The 10,174-nt window shown below is 37.1% G+C and overlaps 1 pseudogene; it reads right to left on the bottom strand.

The window, feature by feature from the left end:
* Positions 1 to 8,772: 8,772 nt before the first annotated feature.
* Positions 8,773 to 9,709, bottom strand: LOC138922859 (olfactory receptor 4C3D-like; annotated as a pseudogene).
* Between the last annotated feature and the right edge of the window lie 465 nt (positions 9,710 to 10,174).

Raw genomic sequence — 10,174 nt, 5'->3', positions numbered from 1 at the left:
AACAATGCATGTGGGTATAAGTTCTGGAGAGAAAATATCAGTATAGTACGATCTATAGAGTTCAAAGATGATGAAATGAGATAGTCCTTGACATGAGAATTTAGAAAATTCTAAATTTATAAACTTGTAATTTAGAAAGTGCACAAGAATGACATCAGCATGAGCAAGACCTAAAGAAAGAAAAGAAAAACATAATTTACAGAGTTGAAATATATGGACTTTGACATCACAAAAACTGGATTTTGTTATGGACCTTTCAGGGGTGTAATTAACCAGAAGTTATATATTCTCTCTAAATCTCAGGTGCTTTTTTTTTTTTTAAAGATTTTATTATTTCCTTTTTCTCCCCAAAGCCCCCCGGTACATAGTTGTATATTCTTCGTTGTGGGTTCTTCTAGTTGTGGCATGTGGGACGCTGCCTCAGCGTGGTCTGATGAGCAGTGCCATGTCCGTGCCCAGGATTCGAACCAATGAAACACTGGGCTGCCTTCAGCAGAGCACGCGAACTTAACCACTCGGCCAAGGGCCAGCCCCGAATCTCAGGTGCTTTTTGCAGAGTTGTTGTATTAAACATATTAAGTTCCTAGTATTATAATTTAAATTTAAATTTTTTAACTTATAAACATTAAAATGTGATAGAAATATTAACTTAAATTATAGTTTAAATGTTTAGTAAACATTATAATGCCTGGTTTGGTTGTGTGCCTCATAAAACTTATTCACCTTGACTATCACAAGGCACAAGGTTCCTTGAACATAGGTGCTTAGGTGGACTGGAGTTTAATTGGGAATTGAGTAGTAAGAGCTACAAGATTAAAGAAACACACATAAAATTCCTGATTTTCTATGTATGGTTAATTGTTCCTTCTGAGTTCCTATAACATGCCAGACAACCTTTCTGTGCCTCAGTTTCATCCTCTATAAAAGAGGAAAGTGATGTTACCCATCCCAAAGGTTTGTTGTAAAGGTTAAAGGATTTTACAACATAGAGGGCTTAGATGAGCATCCCCATTTCTTTCCCAGGATGAATAAAATGACACTGACCACAAATCATTGTAAAATAGATTATCTGCCTTTTTATTTTCAACACATGTGTGTTTGCATTAGCTTCTATAAATCCTCAGTAGGCAGGCAGGAAATCAGCTCAAGGACTCCTCAACACTAGGCGGGATATAAGTTTTTGCATTGACATTAAAAGAAATGTCTCCCAAAACCATTTTCTAAAATAGTCTGCAGTTCTTACCAAACACAGAACAGTTTAAACAAAAATAATTTATTTTTATAAAATATAAAAGTTAAACATGGCCCTTGGAAAATATTATGTATAGGCAGATAGAGTGATAGAAAGTTTAATGTCACAGGATCACTGCCAACCACAAGTACTCACTCGACCTCCAATAACAAGTTAGTACATGGTTTTCATATGTGCACCTGTAGGTAGGTATGCTGTGTATGCACAGTCGTGTATTTGTTTTACTCTAGATAAAAGTATATAATAGTATGATAATATAATAGAATTTTAACTTGGTTTGTATGCACATTGTGCCAGTTATCTATGAATTTTCCTTCATTTTAATTTCTATATATTATTTCATTTTATGGTTACACCATAATTCCTTTAATCAGCCCATTTTTGCCTGAAATTTATATTATTTCTAATATTCTGCCTTACGCACAATGCTGCAATGAACATCACTTATAGACTCTTTACTTACTGGTTTGAATATTTCTGTTGGAGAAATTTATGTCACCATCACGTCAAAAGACATGCATATGTTTAACTTTGGTAGATTCTGTAACATTAGTCTCTCAAAATCCTGAACAGTCTCATTTCCATCGATAGTTTTATTGACAGCATAAGCAATAAAGACATTATCAGTATCCAATAAAGCTAAATTAAATGCAATGTAATATCTATATAGTCTATGCATGGATTTCCATATCTAACTAATAATAATAATTAATAATTTAGTATATGCTCTCTACCAGTAACTTTATTAGTACTTTATACATGTTGTCTCATTTAATCTTCACATCTGGCTATGTTTGCACACCTTTTATGGCTGAGAAAAAGCAGAATATTTAATTTTCTGAATCCTATACAGTTAATAATTGATAGAGCCTGAATTTGAATCCAAGAAGCTGACTTTACAGCTGATAGGTGTTTCTTGTGTCTGAATTTCTTACCAAGAAAATAATTTCCTCAATAAAATCCTGGATAACAAGAAGTGATAGCAGTGTTTCCAGTGAGCTCCTCTGGGTCAGTATTTTTATTGAACCATCAGTGGCCCTGTGCTCTTCAGAAGATCTGTGTCCTGGGCACACACATCATCAGTAGTGTACATCTCTAATTAAAGGCTCTTAAAGGACTTTTTCTGTTGGTAGCCTTCCTAATTCACTTGGCTTTCCTTGAGAGATATGTGGATACAGAATTATCTGTAGTAGCACTTTTTTAGGGTCAAAATTGCTATATCATTGTAGATTTAAAAAAACAACAACAACATCATGTTCTTAGAATGCTTCTGGAGAGAGAAGGCTTAATCCCTGAGCAACCTTTCTTGATTTTACCTCCCCATCCTTGAGCACATCATCAGTGTCACCCTCAGAACCAGGACCAAAACCATCCTTGTGGGCAGAGCCATGCACTAATAATGTTTGTGCTTTTGTCTGGGGAAATATGAAGTATCATTAACTAATGAACACAGAGAGAAAATACTGCATACTTTTTTTTCCCAAAAGTGATTAGTAGAAAAATAAATGTTAAAGGAAACTAGTACAAGAGGAAAGCAGAAATATATAGATGCAATGCATATGTATAACACACACACACACATACAAATGTTGCATGAAATAAGGGACATAGAAATCTCTCTGAAACCGTCCTAGACACGCCAGTGAGTCCTGTTCCTCCCGTCCTAAGGGAACATCTCTGAAAGATAAACACGTTGTTTTATTTGCAAATCTCATGATCTGGAGAGAGGCCAAAAGGTAGACACCTAGATTTGGATAATTTCTCAAAAGAAATTAAAGGAAAAGATGCTAAAAGTTGTTGTTAGCTCAAAGCTCTCCATTCTGAGAACATAATTTGTGTAAATAGATAAAATGGGTGAACTAGCGACACATTTTAGGTATAATATAATTATGCACATGTAGGTGATTCAGTTTTTTCAATGATTCCAAAATAGTAGTTTAAATTATAAGAACATGTTTAATACTCAAGTTTTTAAAGTCACCTGCAAAACTCAGTCTGAAGACTTCTCTGTGACCTCCAAAAGCCGGTTACCTGATGGTCCCAGGAAGTAGAAGGTGGATATTGTGTAAGTAAAGTTTCTGGGATCAGCAGGGCGACCAAAAGCTCTGGCCCCATCCAAGATGTACTCACATGGACTTTTATCTTCAAAAGAGCAGGAAATCATGACACATTAGAGTTTCAATGTAGCAAATCCAAGTGTGGAGGCAAGAACACCTGCACTGGAAAGAAATCATCCAACCAGTCACTGGGAAGTAATTTTAATAGGACTAGAGTTTCTATTGATTTTAAAGAGAGATTTAAAACACATGCTCTAAGTATTCAAGGACTTAAATAGAAAACAACCCTTGTGGTTGGCAAAGGAATTTAAATGTCATCAAAATAAGAAAGGTTGCCAAAAAAGACAACCACTAAGCTGTTTACAAAATCATTCACAGAACGGTGTCTGCCATTTGGCTGCACTTGGAGCTTAATTTGTGAACATTTTCCAATCCACATTTTAGAATAAAAATAATAAGGCATTCCCCTTTGGGTAATAGACCTGAGCCAAAAGAGGACAGAGTGCCATTTTCAAATGACAGAATTTCAAAGTGCGCATCATTTTGATCACTTGCATCATTCCAACTGCATCCTTCTGAGGCTGTGTCTTTACTGACTGAGGAGCTAATCACCATACCAATGAATTCCCATCTACCCCTGCAATGATCCGCTTTTCCCAGGCACAGAACATCACTGGAGCCTGGCCAAGGTGATGCACCACAAACACAAAACCAGATCATGGTATTAACCATTCAATTATTTGCTCCACAGCTAAGCTGTCTCCTTCAATAACAGAATGGCCACACAATGATCCAACTGCCCTGATAATATAAATGAAGAAAAGTCAATAGAATTTCTTCTTAGCGACCTAGCAAGTACCATGTCCAAATTTTTCTATCAACTAATTGGAGACTCACTCATCTTTTTTTTTTCCTAAACATTGGCACCTGAGCTAACAACTGTTGCCAATGTTCCTTTTTTTCCTTCTTTTGTCTCCCCAAAGCCCCCCAGTACATAGTCGTACATTTTTAGTTGTGGGTCCTTCTAGTTGTGGCATGTGGGACACCACCTCCACACGGCCTCATGAGCAGTGCCATATCTGCCACCAGGATCCGAACCGGTGAAACCCTGTGCCTCGGAAGCAGAGCGCGCAAACTTAACCACTCGGCCACAGGGCCAGCCCCAAGCTCTTTCATCTTTTGAGAGTATTATTAAAATTGCGTCACATCTAACTGAAGGACAGTTGCTATTACTAAGGATTAAAAAATGCACTTCAGCCAGAAAAAATTAGGACAAAATTTTTTCTCATTCCTTAACAATTAATTTTCTCAAATGACAAGTTTTCAATTCAGAAACGTTTGGGGTTATAGTCTTCATTTCTTTTTCCACCTTTAATAGTAAAAAATATCAATATCCTAATATGCAATGTATTTTGGAGACTATAACTGGTTCATTAACATATTTCACCATATACCTGGGAAGTCTCCTGAGAAGAAAAAAGCCTCTCAATTTTCCCAGATATGATCCTCACAGGTGATGGTCCAACACCTGTGCTTAGATTGTCTTTACCAAAGTGGTGACATCACTCCATGTTATTATCTAACCATGGGCTAGGCAGTGCTCCTCAATCTTTTTTTGTCATTATTTCTACCTTAATCCTCTTTTTTAGACATTTCGTTCCTGTAATCACCCACCCTAAATTTTTAACATCATAGATATATTATTTATGTAGTTAATGTATTTCTGTGATTTATATATTAAAAAGTGTGATATTTTCATCTCTCGAGAAACTGGTTTTACCTACCAGGAAGAGATAGCATCCCCATTGCAAATGCATGTGTTAGAATAACTTACTTATAAAAAGAAAGGAGGGTAAACAATGAAGTTATATAAACTTGGGCCTAACTAAAATTCTAGCTGTACTTCAAACAACTACACAATTCTTCTCTTTTGCATCACCCCCTTGATAAAACGTGTTTATCCTCCTTATTAGTAACACAATCACATTTTTCCTTTGTCACCCTATTTATTATCCACGTATTCCCCACTGGAATTTAAGTTTCATACAAATACAACCCTAGTCCGTAGTATTCAACATTGTATTCCCAGTCCCTAGAACTCTCTAGTACATTGTAGGAATTGAACGATATTTTTTGGATAAATGAAATCAGTGAAAATTTCCTGAACTTAAATGACTGTGGAGCCAGTTTTCAATTAATAAATATTAACACTATGGGAAAACAATGGGAAAAGCCCTATAGAAACAACGTTTAGCTCTTTAGGGTGCTACCCTCCTGCCCAAACAGAGTATCACTCTCCTGAGTGACTGAGCTGTTTATTGTTTCCCCAAACATCTCTCTCACTTATGTGTCACTTTCTTTGAAATTCACCCATTTGCATTTCATTTCTCTAGCTCATTACATCACACTTTTCATGATGCACATAAAAGGGAATACACCTGTGGAAATGAGATCATCAGATGGCTTTTTTCTGGCATAAGAAGAATCAAGAGAGTGCAAGTAACCTGGGAAGCAGAAGTCAAGGGACAGATCAAGCAAAGAAAGTGGTTCCCCAAAATGAGGGAAGAATGCCTCAAGGGCAGTCTGTACAATGTGGCCAAGGATCGGTTCTGTGTTTTGATATTTTCACATCATGCTAGCAAGGAGTATTGCAAAGTGAGAAGAGTAGAGAAGGCAGAGTCTAAAATATTTGATATTGTTGCTTAACCTCATTAACTCTCATTTTCTTCTTGTATAAAATGGAGTAAAGTCCTTTCTAATAAAGAAAGTAAAGCCTTTTGCTTTCTAATAAAACTTGTTGCTACACTAAGAGTGTTAAAGCATGTAGAGAATCTATCAAAATGTGTACCTCATAGCTGGCCTTCAAAAAGCATTAGCTCACTCCCCTCCCTTAATGCCTAATATTTTCACCGACTGAAAATGTCATAAAAACCAAAGTATCCTTATACAACAGATCTAAATATTATTTATCTTATTATTTTTGGATTAAATATACTCATTTCCTCATATGTTGTTTTAAGTATCAGAAAAAAATCAGATAGCAGTTGGCTTTCATGAGAGAGTCCTGATGATGAGTGCAAAGAAACATCTTAACATTCCTTATAATTGTTCACAAACCAGCAAGATTCCACCTACTGAGAATATAAAACTGCCTCACATTTCCTCCTTCAGTTCTTACACCTTCTGGGTTTGCCTTGAAATTTATAATTTGTGTCTTGTTAATCTTGTCACCCCTCCACTGAGCACTCACGGTCACTCCTAAGACAAATCATTAGCCTTAGTTTCCCTCTTAAAGTCATCTCTTTTGTCTTAGAGGAGAAATGACACTTTTTCCTATCCTTACACCTGGCTTACACTCATCTCCTAACAGTAAAAATGAACCACGTCATTTAATCTAGGTTCTGTTGAAATGTTTAATTTTCATCAGCAATTGCAAAGTTGATCATTTTTAATAGATTAAGTCCTGTTTATATTATCTTCTAGGCTCCGACTTTGTGAGAAAATGTTCTATACCTTATGAACTTTAGACAGTCAGGTATAAGTTAGAACACACAATCACCCCAAAGAACAGGTATACCATGTGCTGGCATCACTGTATAGTCAAATTACATAGCTCCATATGACTAGTGAATTTGAAAAAGGGACATTTGTGAGAACTAACGCAAGTTGGAGTGTTATAGTTATAGAAGCTTTGCTTTATAAAATATTATATAGTCAAGTAGAATGGCCTGATATGTTCCACATGCATAGAGCAGCATTACCACTTAAAGATATTGCTACATTTGACATAAGGCTACAGCAAACTTAAGGCCATCTTTCTTGAAGGATAAAGTGAATCATTACGACTGCAGAAAACTTCCTTTCCTATATACAGCAACATACCACAGATAACTGTGCTTTATGTGAAAGAAAGTAGGACTGAGATTTAGAAGACTTGGGCTCAAATTTTGTAATTGAAACTCTTGGATGTGTGACTTGAGGCAAGTAAATTAGTAAATCTCTCTCGACTTCAATTTGCTACTCTGTAAAATGGGGATAGTAATAATGGGACTACCAATTTACTACATGTATAAGTCACCTAAACAAAGTGAATATGCCTGATAGATAACAAAGTGCACATTTAATGTAAATATATGTGTCACATCTACAAAGCAATAGCTTTGGATCCTGGCCATATGTCTTTTTGCTCAGATTAAGTAAAAGAATGTTTACCTTTGTTGCTTCAAATGGCTTCTCAAGTCTTGGTAAGGGGAAAAAAACATCTTTTATATTCAAGAAAAAAATGTGAGCCATAAGATATTTAACAAAATAAGACCAAATTAAGAGTAATTTCAAAATTTCTGGCTTAATTTTTGTGCCAAGGAAAAATATTAGAGATCCATTATAAATTATCCTTCCTCCTTTTGTGCGGTCCTCTTTTCACTTTTTATAAATTCGTAGTGTCAAAAAAAAAAATCATCAGTGATTCTTTCACTCCCCAGCAGTCCCTGCCCTGTACATCTATCAAAGAATATCTATCCTCTCTTTTGCTTTACCAAAAGCTAAGCAAAAAGAAAAGAAGTTTTGAGATCAAGATTCTATGGAAAAGCCAATTCCATCCCAGTCACATACATGTGAACATTCAGTAAAGGAGCAGCGAGCCTGGAGGAAGCATCCTCTAGGATCATCACACTCTGTGTTTATGGTTGTTCTTCTGTTACATCGCCTGAACCTATGCACGTGAGCATTGGTGCCATGGTAAAGTACATTAAAGCACCTGTCAGAGGGCTTGGCCTCTATTAATTACTCAATAAACATTAGTATCTGGGACTTCTTTTTCTGTCAGTGATCTTTAAAATTTGTTGATGTTCTTGCACATTTCATGACAGATATAATCCTCCCTATTTATATACATCATCAACTTCTCTGCTTGAACAGCCTAAGTTATTCTCATCTTCAACAAAATCCTTGGGGCAATTTTTTTTGCCTTAAAACAATACGAATTTATTCTCTTATAGTTCTCTTCAGAAATCAGAAATGAGTCTTATGGGGCTAAACTCAAGACATTGACAGAGCTGATTATTCTGAAGCCTCGGGGAAAGACTTCCTTTCCTTAGCTTTTCCACCTTTTAAAGGCCACCTACATTCTTGGCTCATAGCCCAGCATCACATCACGTGTTCTCCTTCTGCTGCTGTTGTGACATTGCTTTTTCCTTCTATCATCAATTTTCCCTTTGCCTCTCTCTTTTTTTTTTAAATTATTTTGTTTGGGGTATATTGTCTTATAACATTATGTAAATTACAGGTGTACATTATTATATTTCATTTTCATATTATATTTCATTTATTGGCTGCATCATATTCACCACCAATAGTCTAGTTTTATACATCACCATACATGTGTGCCCCTTTACCCCTTTCACCCTCCCTCATCCCCCACTCCTCTAGTAATCACTAATCTGTTCTTGGTATGTATGTGTTTGATTACCTTCCACGAATGAGTGTAATCATATGGTACTTGTCTCCCCTTATGTCATGTTTTACTTCCATGTTTCTCATTCTGTAAATGATAGGATTTAATACGGGAATTAGGATTGCAAAGAATACAGTCACCACCTTGACCACAGGGTAGGTGGCCACAGGACACATGCAGGTGAATATCCAAGGCACAAAAAGAGTACAGCTACAGTGAAGTGGGAGCCACAAGTTGGGAGGTATTTGTGTCGTCCTTTGGAGCCATAGGACCTGAGGGTTGTCAGGATGACTATGAAGGAGATGAGCAGCATGGAAAAAATAAGCAAGCACATGGCCCCGCTGTTGGCTGCCACCACTATTCCGAGCAGGTAGGAGTCCCCAGAGGCAAGTTTCAGCAGTGGGAAGAGATTGCACACTAAGTGGTCAATGACATTGGGACCACAGAAGGGCAAGTTGAGCATGAAAAGAATCTGCACAGTAGGGTGCAGGATCCCCCTGATCTAGGCCACTACCACCAGGAGGTGGCAGAGCCCCTGTTGCACAAGGTCATGTGGTACAGAGGCCTGTGGATGGCCACATAGGTATCATAGACCACAATGAGGAGGATGATCTCTGATCCTCCGAGAAAGTGCTCTACAAAAAGCTGAATCAGGCAGCCCCTGAGGAAAATGGTTCTTCTCTGGCACAGCTTGTTGATGTTCATCTTGGGAGTGGTGACAGAGGGATAGGAGGTGTCTACAAAGGACAAGTAAGTAAGATAGAAGTACATGGGAGCTGAAAGTGTGAGGCTGAGGGAGATGGTGATGACAATGAGAACATGGGCCAGCACGCTAAATAGAAAAATGAACAAAAAGACAATGAAGTGTATTTTCTGCAAGTCTGGATTCTGTGTGAGTCCCAAGAGAATAAATTCCATCATATTTTTGGGAGGTGTGAGGTGATCCATTCAGCAAGTAACACCTTCCTGCAGCCTACATTACCTACAAAGGGATAAAAAAAAAACCTACCTAATAATCATGAAGGGGTTGTAGTCTGTATTTCATAGTACAAAAATAGAGTAGTCACTGTAAACATGGAGCATGTCCTTGGAACTCTTTGCCCCAGTAATTGTTTCAATTCTTCCCCATTACCTCCATGATGCTTTCAATCTCTTCAGACACCTAGTAACTGTCACCTACAAAACCTCTATAGGGCAACATTTGATGTGTAGTTTACTGAGAAAATACTATATAGCTGACATCTAGATTCTCCTGGTTCCAACTCTGTGACTTTTTTTTGTGTGAGGAAGTTTTGCCCTGAGCTAATGTCCATTGTGAATTCTCCTCTATTTTTTCCCCCTTGAGGAAGATTAGCCCTGAGTTAACATCTGTGCTGATCTTCCTCTATTATGTATGCACAGTGCCTCCAGAGC

This window comes from Equus caballus, unplaced genomic scaffold (assembly GCF_041296265.1).
Source record: "Equus caballus isolate H_3958 breed thoroughbred unplaced genomic scaffold, TB-T2T haplotype1-0000016, whole genome shotgun sequence".
NCBI classification, from domain to species: Eukaryota; Metazoa; Chordata; class Mammalia; order Perissodactyla; family Equidae; genus Equus; species Equus caballus.
Note: the sequence above shows the minus strand (reverse complement) of the source record. Positions and strands in the feature narration are given on the sequence as shown.